Raw genomic sequence first — 18,684 nt, forward strand, 5'->3', positions numbered from 1 at the left:
CCTATTTGTTAATTGTGGGTGGTTATAAATTTCAATGATCCTTGTAAACAGGAGAGCTCGATACATTTAGCTTTCACTTAAGTATTTGCAGCACAACTTCAAGGAAAATGAATGCATGCAAAAACATGTATTTTTAGGAAAAACTTAGTTTTCATCCATTTGTCCGGATGATGGACATCTGCAGGGTGGTCGAAACATTGGCTCAATGAGGAGGAAAGGTTGGGGCAAGTGGGACTGTGGGACGTCAAATTGGGGAGTATTGTAAGGCGGAAGGAAATGTGGTAACTAAACAGTGTTAAAGACAACAACATTTCAGACAACAATCGTGAATGGTGAATCTCACCAGGCAGGGAGATGCTAGAGCTGGTGTTAGGGCGGATTGTTACACTCAACTTAGCAATTACAAATACAATTACAAATCAGTAAAAATGAAGGTGGCAATCGACACCGCGGTAATTTGACCTTTCCGGCAGGTGTTTGTCGCTTCCACTTGAATATGAGAGCAAGTAATACGTATGGCCGTACGGGTACGGGTACGGGTACGGGTTTACGGTAAGGATGGTTGCGGCGCGGCGGCCTAACCGTTAGATATTGATCGTTCCTATTAATATTCATGCAATGCCAACCAGTCATTTGTTCCCCTGCAATTAAATACGATCCGATAAATGCCTCGCATTAATGAATGCAGTACTGTACACTGTTCACTGCTTGTACGGTCATGTTCATTCAATAATTAACACTAACGGTAAGTGTAAAGAAAAAAACACATTTAATGGATTTTCCGGAATATTTTATATTATAAGGACGATATTTGAAAAACTCATAAAAGTTGCTTCTGCAATGACGTAGGAATTAGCTAGCAGAGGAATTCAACCCATGGCGACGCCTGGGTGGGAACTCGATGCGTTTGCCCACTCAGCTACCAATCGGTAAAATAAAACCAAGATAGAGAAACGATATCTCTAAGTGACATTTTTGCTAAAAAAACATAAAGCATAAAGTAATTTATTTGTCTGAAGCAGCAAAAACTCACTAACGGTGAACCGTGGTCTTTCACCAGGGCGATACTGAGAGTATCTTCCACTCTGACAAAAAAAAATTGTTTAGCTATTTCATACATGAAGCCTGCTGTACTGTGTGCTGTGCGCTATGTACCCAATACATTAGGCATTAATTAGCCATGAGAGGAATACATTACTTCGTATCTGTGTTGCCAGAGTAAAGGAATTTTCATTCTTCAGAATCAACAATATGGCTTGTAGGCTGTTTTGCATTTGTCAAGTAAAAAGACAGATGCTGAAATCTGTCAACTAACTTCATACACACTCCTCTATGTAGGGTAATGTTTTCAAGTAGTTGACCTCTCAGATAAAGAAGATATTTATTTGTTAGCATTCTGTGGTTTAGTCGATTAATGCAATGGACCTTAGGGTTAAATACTGTATATTTTGGTCAACCGTTGTCTACTATTAATTACTTTAACAAGTCGTTGACTATCGTTGTCTAATATTGTCAATCGTTGGTTACCTACCATCGTCTAGTATTGTCTTTCGTTGTCTATTATGTTACTGTCAAATAGGTACAGTCTATAATTACCCGTCATCCAACAGCGCACTTGAGGTGATTTTTCAGAAAAAACGGCGCTATGTAAATCATCTAAATATTATTATTACTATTATCATTGTTTGTTTGGCTGAAGTACCAAAAAGTCGCGAATGGCTTTATGAAAATTGCACAACGTGTCTAGAATTTATTTGCCAACTGGTTAATTCCTGGAGGAAAATGTTGGAAAAGCTTTCTAGCTAAACATAAAAATTATTGTGGTATAAATATATTATGTTAATTGATAAACGCTACATATTCCAATTGTTTGTAAATTCGCAAATAATCTACGGTCTTTAAAACTTATAATTCCAGAAAAGTTTATTATTGCGCGTCTAATTCCAGAGTCCCGGAACTAAAGTAAGCTGGCGTCACCTTTCTTCCCGTTCCAGTCGAGTCACTGCTCAGAGCTCAGAGCTTACTGGTGGCAAAACTCTCTCATCGATAGGCGTGGAGTTATGGATAATACAATATAGCATCGACAGCTTTAACTATTTACACTTTCTACAGAGTGTTCACTCGCCTGCGGAACCACCAATATTAATAATAATAATTGGATGACTTGTATAGCGCCATTTTTGTGCAAAATCACCTCAAGGGCGCTGTACAAATTTATAATACATTTCTACAATGATCTATGTTATTACTAACTATATATGGAGATAATATACAGTACAATTCTTACCTGGTAGGTCACTTGAAATTAACACTTAATTAAGATTAACTAATTGTTTATTAGCGACATTTAGATGAAGGATTTAGGACATATTGGCAAATTGTATATAACTGGACGTTCTCTAAGGAATGGTATATTTAATTTGGGTATGACAGCTTATCTTCCTAACATGAATGCCATTGGATGTTTCAGGACTTGAAATTACAAAAAAAACTGATATTATTATATATTAAATCAAATAAAACACTTTGTTTATTAACCACGACTTTTTTATTATTACATCTACCGGTTTCGCTACGGTCGAGCTTCATCAGGATGTTAAATATAACTAAAAACTAAGACAGAGGTGATGCATATTTATAGGAAAGCAGAGGGAGACAGAATATAACACATTATAAAAGTGGGAGGAGTCAAATATTACATAGGCATAGTGAATTAAAGATATATAATAACAAATTACAAAAAAGCATTTTCACATGAATTATACATATAATAATACATTTTAAAGACATAAGAAAAAACATAAACATTTTATTAAGGAGTGGAATGGATTGTGGGACACAAGTTAAAAAAAAATAAATAAATAAAATAAAAAAATATTATTATGCTAAATATGTCCTAATTCGGACTGATGCCAATGGGAGTAGCGCCATCTATAATTTTCAAAGAGAATCGTTGAAGTTTTATAAATTCACATTACATACAACCATCTACGAACACTGACTCCGAGACGATCGAAGTGGCTCAGTAGTAGGTGTCTTCAATTGAGTTGGAACTTGTTACTTCGATAGCAAATAGCAACCTATAATATAGGTAAAATAGGTACTGTGATAAGTATTTTTTTGCACACATTCTAATTGCTTCTGTACATATAAAGGGGAAAAACTTTACTACCAGGTAACTTTATTAAATTAGCCCAAGCTCAGCAAAAAGCCGCCTGCAGGGCCTTGTGGCAAAAAACCCCGGCAACTGCTAGTTAAAATCATGAGTGTACGTCATATGGACCCCATATCTATCCTTTTTGACGATGACAATATGTACAAAAAAACAATCCCCAACACATGTATTTGGCTTGATAACATATCATGACGAAATGCGAATATATTTAAATTTTCATGAAAAAGTGTTCCGAGTTTGTCATAATACATTAGTAATGACTACAAGTTTACCAGGAAACCTGTTTAATTCACATATGTAAGTCCTGCAACCCTTTTTTTAACCGGATTAAAAATAATTTAATGAGAATCTTAATAAATTTTAAATCAAATCAAATCAGTAATTTTAGTTCAGTGTTTAGACGAATAAAAGTAAGATGAGACATTTAGTTTTAAAAAACTTTTTTAGGTTTGATTTTTTTTTATATTTTCGGATACGTTCACAAATATCCCAATTATTTGGATTTTATTGAGAAGCCGATATACGAACAAATTCTCTGACTCTCTGGCAGTATCTTTAAGGATTAAAATTTAGCCAGCGAAAGATGCAAATCCCTTTTCATAAGATTAAACAAATTTAATAATCAACATAATTAAATCCAGATTTGCAGTGGTCCATATAGATAAAAAAAAATCTTAGTGTAGTAAAATGTTATAAAATACATATTTGAATGAACACAAGGTGAAGTGCAACAGTTTCCCGACCGCCCTGTAGTATCGGCAGCCATAAATTGCACGGAGGCGTCGTGGCGCCGGCGCCCCGCGCACCTGCCGCCGTAAATAACGCCCGCGCCTATTACGTCACTCAACCACCAGCAAACCAAACCGCACGGCGTTTCTGCTTGCCTGGTAGCGTTTGCAATAATTCACACTGTACACTCTACAAGTACACACTGAGTGCGGAGCATTACAGAGGTAAATTAAGACAGCTAAAGTAATCATTTGCCCTTCTGCTAACCTGGTATCATAATGTTATAATAAATAGCGCTCGCTGTATTTCCCTATTGTTTTGGATGTACGTTATAACAGGAGTTCTGCTCAGCTGATCACATTTTGCATGTACATCCCAGTGCGGAAAATTTGCTGGTTTAAGCTATTTTTGCAATTCTGTTAACCTGTTATCATAATCATGTTAAGACGGGTTTTCTCTACTGTGTTGGGCAAGGGATTTAATCTACATAGAGCTTCTGCTTGCCTGGTAGGAAGTAGGTATCACACGGCATGTATTGACAATTATTTGGTAAGAATGTATTATGCCATGAACTGGGAGAAGTGTAGCAGGACCACTGGGGTCAGAAAACAGCTCAAAAACATTAATAACTAAATTAAGTAAATTTTGGAATTTGATCTTCTATTCATAATACAAAAAAAACAATATCTAGACTACTTTCTGGTACCCCGGGATATACTTCTAACAAAAGGGTAATATTGAAATATAATTAACAAGTACAGCATAGAAGCTTAGACTGCATGCGCATTATATATAATCTACATACCAATTAATTGTTTATTGTTTATTGTTGTTGTTATACGCCCATAGGGGCTTTTACATAGATTATAAATAAGTTTTACATAAGTTATCGAGTTAGAATTTATACTAAGAGTTATAAAAGTGAAGAATTTTAAAAAAATATACAAGTAGTTTTTGAAGAATATGGCGTAAAGAAACATTTTAAACAACATAATATTTAACAATAACAAAGAACAAAATATAATATAAAACATTACAATAACATATCTAATCGTTAAATCTATTACAATAATTTGTATGATTCCACAAAGTGTTGGTTTAATTTGAATTTAAGATTATAAAGGGAATCATGGAATATATCTATAATACCACCAAACTTGTTGCCCAAATCATGCATCCTATTGGTAAGTGAGTTTGACTGATAGTTGGTTTTATATGTGTCGCAAAAGAATGTTGTATTTTGTCTAGTATTTCTTGTCGGTACATAGAGTTTAATAGCAGCAACGATGGCAGGGCTGTCAATAAGGTTGTTCATGACTCTGTATAATAAAATTAGGTCTGAAATGGTTCTTCTGTCAGACAGCGTAATTAAATTAAGTCCATTCATCAAATTTACATAATTAATGTTTTCTATTGGAATTTTAAGCTTGAAATTTAAGTACCTAAGAAATTTGTGTTGAACCCGTTCTAATTTGTTAGAGTGTACTTTATAGAAAGGAGACCAAATAGGTGAATTATATTCCACTTGGCTTCTAACTAGTGAAATGTAGAGTGTTTTCATGCAATCCAATGACTTAAAATCAGTTAGGGTTCTACAAAGGAAGCCAAGAATCTTTAAAGCCTTATTAGTTATATCATCTATATGCGCTGTGAATGTTAAGTTTGATTCGAATATAACTCCCAAGTCACGAATTTGTGATACTGGTGTTAATTTAACATTATTTAAATTATATTCATGTAAGATATGAGAATGAGTTCTGGAAAATCGTATTACTTGACATTTCTCAATGTTAAAAAATAAATAACTTGTTAATCATAAGCACACCCATTAATCTGACAATAATTGTTATTTACTCAGAAGAACAAGTAATATAATCTCGGCTGCCAGTTATTATATAAGATTTACGACCAGTCCCAGTAAATAAAATAGATATTATAACAACTTCTTGTAACAACTGCTCAATTATCGTAGTTATTATATCAAAAAATCACCTTGGCTCACCGAGTATCGTAACAAAACGTTAAACTCGGATTTCCTCAATAACTTTACCGAATTTGCTTTTGTTCGGTAACCTTTACTATACCTCAATCTCCTACGGAAGTCGGCAATACGCCACAGGCAACAGATTTCTTTAAAATACTCGAATGGGCACCTTAAATATTTGACCAACTAATAATGGCTGCGCCGACAATCGGTTGCAACTTTCATCCTGTGTATTTTCATTGTTGACTTAAGTAAATAAAAACAAATAAACATCAATAATAATCTTTTCCTAACAAACGAACAGGTGGACATTCCATTGGTATCGCCTGTAAGATCTTCAGGATTATGTTGTTTAGAATCGTACTATTTGAAACCTTGATGAATGAAACCAAACGGTAGATGACTTAATCAACTACGAACTATATTGTTTGAAAAACAGTCTATAGTCTAGTAGTCAGGTCTACAGTACGATGGAGCGAGGACGTAGTCGAGTGGAGGCATTCGTTAGAGTTGGAGAGGGCTCCCTCTGTATTGCCACAAGTAACATATTACTATCACACCTTGCGGACAAGTTATGGTCCATCCACGTCATTGACGAAATTAGCTAACACAAAACACAAGTTTTCCGATATATTTCCGCTGTCAGGTAGTAAAACAATGCCGCAAACTTTCATCATACTAAAATCTGGTTTAATCCTGTCTGAACCGATTTCTCGATCAATTCGTACTGTTAAACAATCAAACAAGAATACAATAAACTACCTCTCGGTCAATGGTTGGAGTGTGATGTGCCTAAAGTGTGTATAGCTTGCAGGTTCCACCGAACTACAAGCTGATCAAACAGCGGTGTTGTTTGCTCTGCCGGCAGAATAGGCTGGAATAAACAAATTAATGTTGTGCCAGCAAAAGGAATTCGCCGAGCCAAGACAAATGTTCAAACAAAAACATAACACAGGTTACCGGATTGTGCAAAGCCAACAAAGCCCGCGTTGCGCGGTAGAAGTAAAGGCTGTCGCAAGGCCGTTGGGAGTATTTTTGGATCAGAGATTACATAAACGGCAATGTCAAATCTAAGTGATAAACTAATACGCTTTTATGACTCATATCTGGTTGGTTTCATTGAAAACCCGGCCGATTGACTCTTATCTGTAGATGATATCAAAAATCTGAACGTCCTGACTGATATCTTTGGATTTTGGTGTAATTTAATGTTTACTTCCTTGGTTTTTAGCCAAATAACCAGAATCTTGTTAGCTTAACAAGAAATTTATTTTCGGGAGTTACGCACTCATATTTTAACGAGATTACATATAGGTAGGTCATTTTTTTTAAAATTAGTAAGTGTTAGTATCCGCGTGGTAACTAGGCTGTATGCGTAATTTAAATAGTTAGCAAATAGTACCTACCTACATACCTACTGATTGAGTCACAATAAAGTTTGATAAGACATTTCCTCGTGATAGCAATGATTAATTCAATTATGAAATTGTCTCGAGAAAATTACAAGTTATTTTAGATACATAGGTATAGGTACCCCTTCTTTCCTAATTAAGAGTGTTTTCCAATCCGGAAAGTCCGGTTAAGACATAATACCAAAGTTCGGTCAACAAACACTATTTAGATTGAATAAAGGCAATAATATGAGGATTATTATTTGCCACTTGGTCCTCCAAGCGACATACTAAAGTTCGGACACGGTGTAGAAGTCCGGAAAGAATCCAGACGTATGGAAGTCTAGTTACCACACAGGGGCCGCCGCAACATTATCAAATCACGCCAAAGAAGGCGGTGACATCACCGCGCCGAGGTCCGAGAACGGGTTGCGGCCGCCATTATTATTATTTGCCACTTGGTCCTCCAAGCGACATACTAAAGTTCGGACACGGTGTAGAAGTCCGGAAAGAATCCAGACGTATGGAAGTCTAGTTACCACACAGGGGCCGCCGCAACATTATCAAATCACGCCAAAGAAGGCGGTGACATCACCGCGCCGAGGTCCGAGAACGGGTTGCGGCCGCCATTATTATTATTTGCCACTTGGTCCTCCAAGCGACATACTAAAGTTCGGACACGGTGTAGAAGTCCGGAAAGAATCCAGACGTATGGAAGTCTAGTTACCACACAGGGGCCGCCGCAACATTATCAAATCACGCCAAAGAAGGCGGTGACATCACCGCGCCGAGGTCCGAGAACGGGTTGCGGCCGCCATTATTATTATTTGCCACTTGGTCCTCCAAGCGACATACTAAAGTTCGGACACGGTGTAGAAGTCCGGAAAGAATCCAGACGTATGGAAGTCTAGTTACCACACAGGGGCCGCCGCAACATTATCAAATCACGCCAAAGAAGGCGGTGACATCACCGCGCCGAGGTCCGAGAACGGGTTGCGGCCGCCATTATTATTATTTGCCACTTGGTCCTCCAAGCGACATACTAAAGTTCGGACACGGTGTAGAAGTCCGGAAAGAATCCAGACGTATGGAAGTCTAGTTACCACACAGGGGCCGCCGCAACATTATCAAATCACGCCAAAGAAGGCGGTGACATCACCGCGCCGAGGTCCGAGAACGGGTTGCGGCCGCCATTATTATTATTTGCCACTTGGTCCTCCAAGCGACATACTAAAGTTCGGACACGGTGTAGAAGTCCGGAAAGAATCCAGACGTATGGAAGTCTAGTTACCACACAGGGGCCGCCGCAACATTATCAAATCACGCCAAAGAAGGCGGTGACATCACCGCGCCGAGGTCCGAGAACGGGTTGCGGCCGCCATTATTATTATTTGCCACTTGGTCTTCCAAGCGACATACTAAAGTTCGGACACGGTGTAGAAGTCCGGAAAGAATCCAGACGTATGGAAGTCTAGTTACCACACAGGGGCCGCCGCAACATTATCAAATCACGCCAAAGAAGGCGGTGACATCACCGCGCCGAGGTCCGAGAACGGGTTGCGGCCGCCATTATTATTATTTGCCACTTGGTCCTCCAAGCGACATACTAAAGTTCGGACACGGTGTAGAAGTCCGGAAAGAATCCAGACGTATGGAAGTCTAGTTACCACACAGGGGCCGCCGCAACATTATCAAATCACGCCAAAGAAGGCGGTGACATCACCGCGCCGAGGTCCGAGAACGGGTTGCGGCCGCCATTATTATTATTTGCCACTTGGTCCTCCAAGCGACATACTAAAGTTCGGACACGGTGTAGAAGTCCGGAAAGAATCCAGACGTATGGAAGTCTAGTTACCACACAGGGGCCGCCGCAACATTATCAAATCACGCCAAAGAAGGCGGTGACATCACCGCGCCGAGGTCCGAGAACGGGTTGCGGCCGCCATTATTATTATTTGCCACTTGGTCCTCCAAGCGACATACTAAAGTTCGGACACGGTGTAGAAGTCCGGAAAGAATCCAGACGTATGGAAGTCTAGTTACCACACAGGGGCCGCCGCAACATTATCAAATCACGCCAAAGAAGGCGGTGACATCACCGCGCCGAGGTCCGAGAACGGGTTGCGGCCGCCATTATTATTATTTGCCACTTGGTCCTCCAAGCGACATACTAAAGTTCGGACACGGTGTAGAAGTCCGGAAAGAATCCAGACGTATGGAAGTCTAGTTACCACACAGGGGCCGCCGCAACATTATCAAATCACGCCAAAGAAGGCGGTGACATCACCGCGCCGAGGTCCGAGAACGGGTTGCGGCCGCCATTATTATTATTTGCCACTTGGTCCTCCAAGCGACATACTAAAGTTCGGACACGGTGTAGAAGTCCGGAAAGAATCCAGACGTATGGAAGTCTAGTTACCACACAGGGGCCGCCGCAACATTATCAAATCACGCCAAAGAAGGCGGTGACATCACCGCGCCGAGGTCCGAGAACGGGTTGCGGCCGCCATTATTATTATTTGCCACTTGGTCCTCCAAGCGACATACTAAAGTTCGGACACGGTCTAGAAGTCTGGAAAGAATCCAGACGTATGGAAGTCTAGTTACCACACAGGGGCCGCCGCAACATTATCAAATCACGCCAAAGAAGGCGGTGACATCACCTCGCCGAGGTCCGAGAACGAGTTGCGGCCGCCATTATTCTTATTTGCCACTTGGTCCTCCGAGCCACATATTAAAGCCCGAACGCGGTTATGAAGTCCGGACAAGGTTATAAAGTTCGGACACGGTCTAGAAGTCTGGAAAGAATCCAGACGTATGGAAGTCTAGTTACCACACAGGGGCCGCCGCAACATTATCAAATCACGCCAAAGGCGGTGACATCACCGCGCCGAGGTCCGAGAACGGGTTGCGGCCGCCATTATTAAAATATTACCTATTTATCCAAACAAGAGAGGCCGAATCGTAAAGAAAAAAAAAAACAAAACAAAAAAACTCGTTGAAAAAAAACGTCGATACATTACCATGACCAATGGGACCGGTTTCCACAGATTTCGGGCGAATTCGAATAATACGGAATAGCAATGAAATTTGTCGTGAAATGGTGAGGGGGTCCACACAATATTATTTGTTCCAATTTTTGTTTCTTATAATATTATACACTTGGTGACAACTTGTTAGCATTGTGAGATCTTGTAACCATTTACTCGATTTAATATTATACACTTGGTGACAACTTGTTAGCATTGTGAGATCTTGTAACCATTTACTCGATTTAATATTATACACTTGGTGACAACTTGTTAGCATTGTGAGATCTTGTAACCATTTACTCGATTTAATATTATACACTTGGTGACAACTTGTTAGCATTGTGAGATCTTGTAACCATTTACTCGATTTAATTGAAAAAAACATAAATTTTAAGTGACTGAACTTATTTGAGAATATTGTGTAATGGAATACAATTCAGTAAGTATCAAAATTTGTTCTTCAGAGTCAGGACCCAACGTCATAGTGATGTCATAGAATTGTTTCACAATCAATAGATTATAATGTCATTTAAGTAGTAGCATTAAATTACACTATCATCCAACGTCATTACTCAAGTACGTAGATGAGGCATGTTCCCAAATCCAAAGTTCAAGTAATTTTTGTAAAAATAAATAATAAATACCAGATAACATTGTAAAAGCCTTTTTAGGCGTATATGTATATATATAAATAAATAATTTATATACCGCAGTGGCTACCCGTGTGTACTAAATATACATGCCCGGCCGACCCGTGAGGTAGTGGTGTAAGTTCTGTCGAAACCTGCCGACCAATCACAGGGCGTTTAGTTCTCTTACAGTTTTAATAATTTTTAAATGACGATTTATTAATTCTATGTTAATCAGCATCTGTTGATCTATATGAATATATTATATTATAACGGTGGGTGTTCGGTGGAAACTACCAAGAGGCAAACCAAGAAGAGATGGACAGAATGCATGTTTGGAGCTGATGGGAAGGCCAGAAGACTGGAGGAAAACAGAAATGGCTAGGAACAGAACTAGCGAAGTCATTTTCTCATGTAGCGCCGGGACGATGTTGGATTATATAAAATCTACTAGGAAGTAATCTTTCATGCAAGGACATGTACCATACGATCATAACATCGTGCCAAATTCTCACATGCGTAAATAACTGGCTGCACCAGATAACCGACAGAACGGGCTACGGTACGCGAAGTTAGGATAATTACTTAGATATTTGACAGACCCGTGTAAGTTTGTCATCTTTCTCATTCAAAACGAATACGTCACAGGGCAAGCGAACAATACATCACTGTCGAGGAGTATTGCACGTAACGTGTATTGCACTTGTCTTATTTACCGTAGGCAGGTACTACAGAGGAGAAGCTTTATGAAATAGGAAAAGGATGTTGATGTTGATTCGTGATATTTGTGGTTAGTGCCCTAATCCAATGGTTCGTACGCTTTGAGCAACAAAACCAGACAGTAATATAACACAAAACGTCAATAACTAAAGAGTAACACACTCACACAGACCTCAAGTTGGGGAATGGTGTATGACGGAAGGACGAACGAGAAGACGAAGAAGAGGACGATTAAAAAGTAGATGGTTTTTCATATCTCTGGGGATGAAGCCATTTCAAGGGATGTTTCGATTCTGAATGGTAAAGTTGAGGAAGTTCACCAGGGATATGACATCTGGTCAAACCATTGACAAATAGTGTATTCCAAGTTCATAGCAACTTAATCGACTTGCAACTGGGTTGTGAAAACTAACTACTTCACACCCAGACGTCTAGGGTTTAATTTAAGTCCTGCATCATTGCACAAGCAACAATTCCAGCTTATTATTATTTTTAAATCGGGAATTTTCATCCATCTTTTACAAAAATAAAATATAATTAAAAGTATGTTGGCTCTCCGAAATTCCTAATCCATCGAGTATTTGTTGAATTTAAAGGACTTGATAATAATGGTAGCAGTCGGGCGCTTCGGTCGCTATCTCTGAGAATAAATAATAGGAAACGAGGCGCTACGAGGTATGCATTGCATTATATTTTATTGTACTATTAGATTCCGAATACCTGTTTGAATATTAATATAAATTAATAATTTAAACCACAACATACCTGTCCGTCCGTCTGCAGCTAATGCCCGAGCAGGTATTATACTAATGACAAAAGCCATGTATAAAAAAGTGATTTTCGCGTTTTGAATATATATAATTTTGGCCTTTGGAGACAAATTATTTGTATTCAACTGTCACATTTGCGATTGTATTATGCAAATGTCCTTCCTCGTTCGGCCGAGGAGTAAAACAGCGGCGGAATCCACGGAAGGATGGGACGATCGACCGGGCACAATGGACAAATCCAATGTTACTTTCGATTAGTGATGCAATGAAAATCAATCCGACTTTTCCCAAAATTCCAACTCTTAGGGTACTTTTCAGGTAAAAGGGTAAAATCCGCTGTATGCGGCCTGCATTATTATTTTGCTTTGTTGCCAAATCTACCGTTACGCTTCAGTCAGTGTTGAATTTGAATGCGACTTTACTTGCCGGGTGTCAATATCTTTTATTTTATGCAGAAAGTAGATCTGATAATTTAACTCGATTTAAGCAGTGCTTGACTAATGTTTATGACAACACTTTCATAATGACATATTCTATTATTTTTTTTGCCTGCAGCGTTTTCTTCCGTGTATTCGTGGATACCTCATTTGGGCATATGACATCCCCAAATGAGGTATCCACGAATCCCCATTACCCAAAATCAGTGGCAATTATCAGATCTACTTTTATTTTATGCAGAAAGTAGATCTGATAATTTAACTCGATTTAAGCAGTGCTTGACTAATGTTTATGATAACACTTTCATAATGACATATTCTATTATTTTCATCTTGAACCGGAAAATGTTTTGCATACAGCGTTTTCTTCCGTGTATTCGTGGACACCTCATTTGGGGATGTCATATTCCCACTGATTTTGGGTAATGGGGACTAGCGCAAAAATCTCCTATGATACTAAAGAATTGTCTTTCACAATAATTTTTAAGAAAAAAAAAATTAAATCGCCAATATAATGTTAAGGATGGAACTGCGGGTGCATTTTTATATCTGTAAATATATGAAATGAGTGGGGGGCGGGGCATGGAAATTTTGGTTTGAATACGAATTTGTTTGTGGATCAAATAAGGTTGAGAAACACTGTTGCTGTGGTTAAACTATCGCGTTGTATCAGATGAAAAAAGAGATTAAAGAATTTTTGAGTGAACTTAGAAGTTAATTAAGTTAAGAAAAGCTAATCTAAATGTCTTTGAAACACAAGAAAAGATAACGTTATCAGCAAATGATGAGAATAAAGCAGAAAGTATTTCAACTCCGTCATATCTCTGGTACCAATAACGCGCCCTGTTGCGAATTTACATTCGTGTTTCTCTTCCAAACTTTCGACCGAATAGATGTCTGGTACCAATAACGCGAATAGTTGCTCGAATATTCAGATAATCTCTTGGCCAAATATTAGGCTATTGGACATAATATCCAGCCGACAATTCGGCCAAATTCACTACGCACATAATATTTCTGAGTTCAGTGTTTAATGCGCATGCGACAATTTCTCCAAAATAATTATTTTTGATATTTTAATGTCATTTCTTCCACAGAATGCCGAATATTTTTTAAATATTTATTTTATGAATAGTATATATCACCGCGTATGTGGTGTGATTTGTCAAGGACAATAAATTTCATGCCATTTACGCGGTATTGCAACAATTGTTGCATATAAGTAGCTTGTAGGAGACCTGCCACAAAAGCGCCGTAGAAGGTTGACTAGCTATTGAATGTTCCCTCCAGGACTTGATGTGTTAGGTAATTAATAAGATCCGATCTGACGATCTGACGATCTGACGATCTGCCGATCTGCTGATCTGGTGATCTGCTGATCTGCTCTATCCACCACCGGTCGCTGGCCAAACGGGTTTGCGCACATCGACAGTCGGTATTAGTATTATTATTGTTTTTCACCTTCGCCGGCTGCCATCTTGACCTTGGGAGGCGAGAGGTCCATCGAGTAACAATAATAATGAATGGACAATGTAGTAGTAACAGCTGAAGGGAAAGGTGCGCCGGCGCATAGCGGACACACACCTGACACACACCGGACACACACCTGACACACAACCGAACACAATTGGTAAGGCAGGTGGATGGAAATCATCAGGAAGTTGTTCAACTTTAGTAAAGCTATACTGCGGTTCTTGGAAGTTTTCGGTTATCACCATAAGCTATAACTATATATATGAATATTTTTTTTTTTTTAACGCACGGCTTTATTAGCCGTCAGAAATTATGAAGTCAAACAATAATAATAATTAATTAATTAAGTCCAATTGTAAAGCTGTTTTCTTTCTTCCTATGTAACACACCTGTACCCACCACACCCTATAATTCTTTAGCTCTCTCTCTCTCTTCTTTTTTTTAAACTAAATGTCTGTACTTAAGTAAGTTTATATTATTACGGTCCTGAAGAAGGAAGTCATAACTGAAACTAGTTTTAAAATTGTAAAATAAAGTGCATTAATACAAAGTAATTTTTCATTCAAATAAATAAATATCTACGTTCGTTGGAAGGGCCCCACCATTTTCCCAACGACCGTATAAGAAAACTGATTGTTTACCTTTTTCCGAGATTCTTTCTTTTAATAAAGCAACTATTTTAATAAAACCAAGCTACATTTAATAATAATGAAGGACTCTAGTTTTCCTGGCCGGTGGTCGCCTCTCAGCATTAACTAGGCAGGTTCCTCTGACTAATTTGTTTGGTTTTGCGAACAAACGGCTTTTACACGTAGTCAATTTGTTTGCTTTTGGGAACAACTTAATGGTCTCATAGAAATCGTTGTCTCTCTTACCGCCAGAGAAAATACTAAACTTTATATTGAAATCTAGAAGTTAACTAAGGACGAATTTAAATGTGCACCTCTACGAAACCAAAGCTTCCGACCGAAATTTGTTGACATTTTATAAATTATTGTTATATGAAACGACAAAAAAAACTTAGGAGACAGGAATGTTCATGTTCATGATACATTTGTCTAATAAAATAGCTTTTTTTTGCAATCTGTAATTTTAGTTCAGTGTTTAGACGAAAAACGTGATGAACCATTTTTTAAACTTTTTTATGTTTGCATTAAAAATTTTAATATTATGAAAATTATAATTTTTTTGTAACAGTAAATAACATTTAAAAAAAATACTTTTCGGGTACATTAAGATTTATTCGATTTACTGGAATTTTATTAAAAAGCGGAATTACACTTAAATTTTCCGACTCGTATAATAGTTAATATGCCAGAGGCCAGAGGGATTAAAAGACATAACCGCTTGTTGATATGACAACAGAACACTTACCTACATTTATTAATCAATTCACCCTGCGCGGTTAGCGCCCTCTCACGATTGATTCACTTAATGCAGTAAATGTCTATCATTCTATTAAAGCTAACAGTGACGGGACCGCGAATCTGTTATTGAGATGAGACGAGATGATGCTCCTTTATCGTATTTGATTCGTCACTAAATGGCTGTCAGAAGACCACCGATGATTTATGTGAATCAAAGAAGATCATTGAATTATAAGTGGATCTTCGCCTCCCCTCAGAATGAGTGATTCGCATAATGACCAAAATAAATTGTAAAAAATCAACCCGTTTTTTGCTATAATACATCTATTTTTATAATAATAAATGTATGTAAATTTTTTTATTTATTTATTATTTATTTTTTGTTTTATTGTGGTTCGAACCTTCCTCCCCAGGGACTGGCCCTTAATAGCTGTGAACTTTTTGGTTTGATTGAGGTTGAACGTTCCTCCCCAGGGACTGGCTCTTAATAGCTGTGAACTTTTTGGTTTGATTGAGGTTGAACGTTCCTCCCCAGGGACTGGCTCTTAATAGCTGTGAACTTTTTGGTTTGATTGAGGTTGAACGTTCCTCCCCAGGGACTGGCTCTTAATAGCTGTGAACTTTTTGGTTTGATTGAGGTTTGAACCTTCCTCCCCAGGGACTGGCTCTTAATAGCTCTGAACTTTTTGGTTTGATTGAGGTTTGAACCTTCCTCCCCAGGGACTGGCTCTTAATAGCTCTGAACTTTTTGGTTTGATTGAGGTTTGAACCTTCCTCCCCAGAGAATGAAGTAAACACCGCTAATACTTAAGCCAAATCCCACTTGAATAGTACCTAACTTTATTTTGAACAATCTGCTGTAATTTTGTTTAATACAGGGTGCGTATAATGTTCCAGGTAGATGTTTTTTTAATAACTTTTAAATGAAATACAATTTTATTGATTGGTGATATGCTCTTTAACATTATGTATGATATCGGTCAAGTGGCGCAAAAACGAGGTCTTTTAAGCATTCATAAAATTTTCGCAGACTTCTGGTGTTATTTCGTTTCGAATGTTGTCCTTAAGCATCGAGGTTGTGGTTATTATAGTTTATTGGTGTACACCTTTTCCTTCGAGTAAACCATATGAAGAACTTGGGAAATTATTCAGTTGGTCACGTAAGTTTCTCCGCGTTCACGATTGAACAATTATTTAAATAACATGTTCAAATGGGGGCCGGAGCAGGTAACTCCGGGGGGCGAAGTAACTAGTGAGGCCCACATTATCGTATAATGTTTTAAAATACATTATATTATTGTATCAATAAAAAAAATATCCTGAAGCAAATATTTTTTCCAATAAATACTTTCAGCTTCACAAATCCTACATTATCGGTACATGTCGCAAGCAAAGCAAATAATCTCGAGATATACCGCATTGCCTTTTATTTTATTTATCAAAGTGTCCAATAAATAAATTCTTGCGGTGGCGCCTTGTTTTATAAACGTTTTGTTGTAATCACAAAAACGTGAGAAAATAATGGTGCTACAATATCGCTGCGGGTTATTATGTATGCGAGGCCGCAGATACATTATATAGGAGGGATGCATTTCTCTCGGGAATATCGACTTTTTGTTATCAAAGCGCGGCGTTGCATACTGAATGCTATCATACTATCTTTAGGGATAAACCAGGATTTTGTACAAGTACACACAGAAAGCGTAGTGACTTGAATTTTTAATGGAATTTGTGTTTAATATTCAATAATTCAAAAATTTATATTACAGGGTTTTCCAATAAGAGGTGTTATTTTGATATTCAATCGTAAAAGATCAATGGTTTCGTTGCTTGTGTGGCACGTAGCGCCGTCTTGTTGAAAGTAAACGTTGTCCAGATCAATACCATCCAATTCCGGCCATAAAAAAATCATTAATCATCTCTCGATAGCGCAATCCATTCACCGTAACTGTTGCTCCAGGCTCATTTTCGAAAAAGTAAGGTCCAATGACTCCGCCGGACCATAAACCGCACCAAACAGTCACACGTTGAGGATAGAGAGATTTTTCCACAATAACTCTTGGGTTTTCCGAGCCCCAGATGCGACAATTTTGCTTGTTGACGAAGCCACCGAGCTGGAAATGGGCCTCATCTCTCAAGATGATTTGCATTTGATTCACTCAAGTGAATTATAATAATTTCAATGCGTTGTTGAAGCGTGTATCGTTCAATTTTTATTAATGGCGTAGTTTCTACTTGTCAAATGTCAAAAAAATGACAACTTCAAAAGTAACATCTACCGAAATAGCGGGCTATTCAAAATAACACCTCTTATTGGAAAACCCTATATTACTCAGGTATCTAATAAATACTCAGAAGACGGGGACGCCCGAGGAAGACATGGCACAATCGAGTGAATCAGATACTTGAGTCGGGCTGTCAACCGTCAGAATAATATAAGAGTATGTATGAATGTGAATGAGGCAAAGAGTGTGTGGTGTGACCGAGTTGTTTGGCGGTCCATTCTGCCAACCCCTGCGTGGAAACGGCGTATGGTTAGTTAGCTACTAGGTATCTACTCACATTCTGAGTAAAGTATTAACCCGCTGTACGCCGACATAAGAGCAGATAGTTTGCGATCGGCCGTGTCACGGACGTCACAACAGTTGTATTGCGAACAAGTATCAGTGAATAAGTGCCGCGTACAGGGAGGGGCACCTAGTATCGAAACGCCACGTGTAAAGAGTATCATTGTTCTGTCAATATTATCCACTGTCCGATTAAGTGAGAAATAAATTATAAACAGAGCATGATATGTCATTGTATGAGAAAAACGCTTTCTTAGGTCAAATGTACTTACAAATTATTTCAAAGTGGCAATAAATAACAAAATTTATAATAACTTTACCAATTTATAGTTACAAAACTTCAAATAATATGTTTTACCACTGCCAGTTTAAATTCAGGTCTGAGAGGGTTTAGCCAAGCCCTTGGCTGT

General features: G+C 38.2%; 1 protein-coding gene across 1 annotated transcript in view; it reads right to left on the bottom strand.

Annotated features, from left to right (window-relative positions):
• Nucleotides 1-18,684, bottom strand: part of Dad (Daughters against dpp) — a 156,409-nt gene that overhangs the window by 69,281 nt on the left and 68,444 nt on the right. The gene's annotated exons all lie outside the window — the stretch shown is intronic.

This window comes from Hesperophylax consimilis, chromosome 14, assembly GCF_061612785.1.
Source record: "Hesperophylax consimilis isolate HC1 chromosome 14, BYU_Hcon_1.0, whole genome shotgun sequence".
NCBI classification, from domain to species: domain Eukaryota; kingdom Metazoa; phylum Arthropoda; class Insecta; order Trichoptera; family Limnephilidae; genus Hesperophylax; species Hesperophylax consimilis.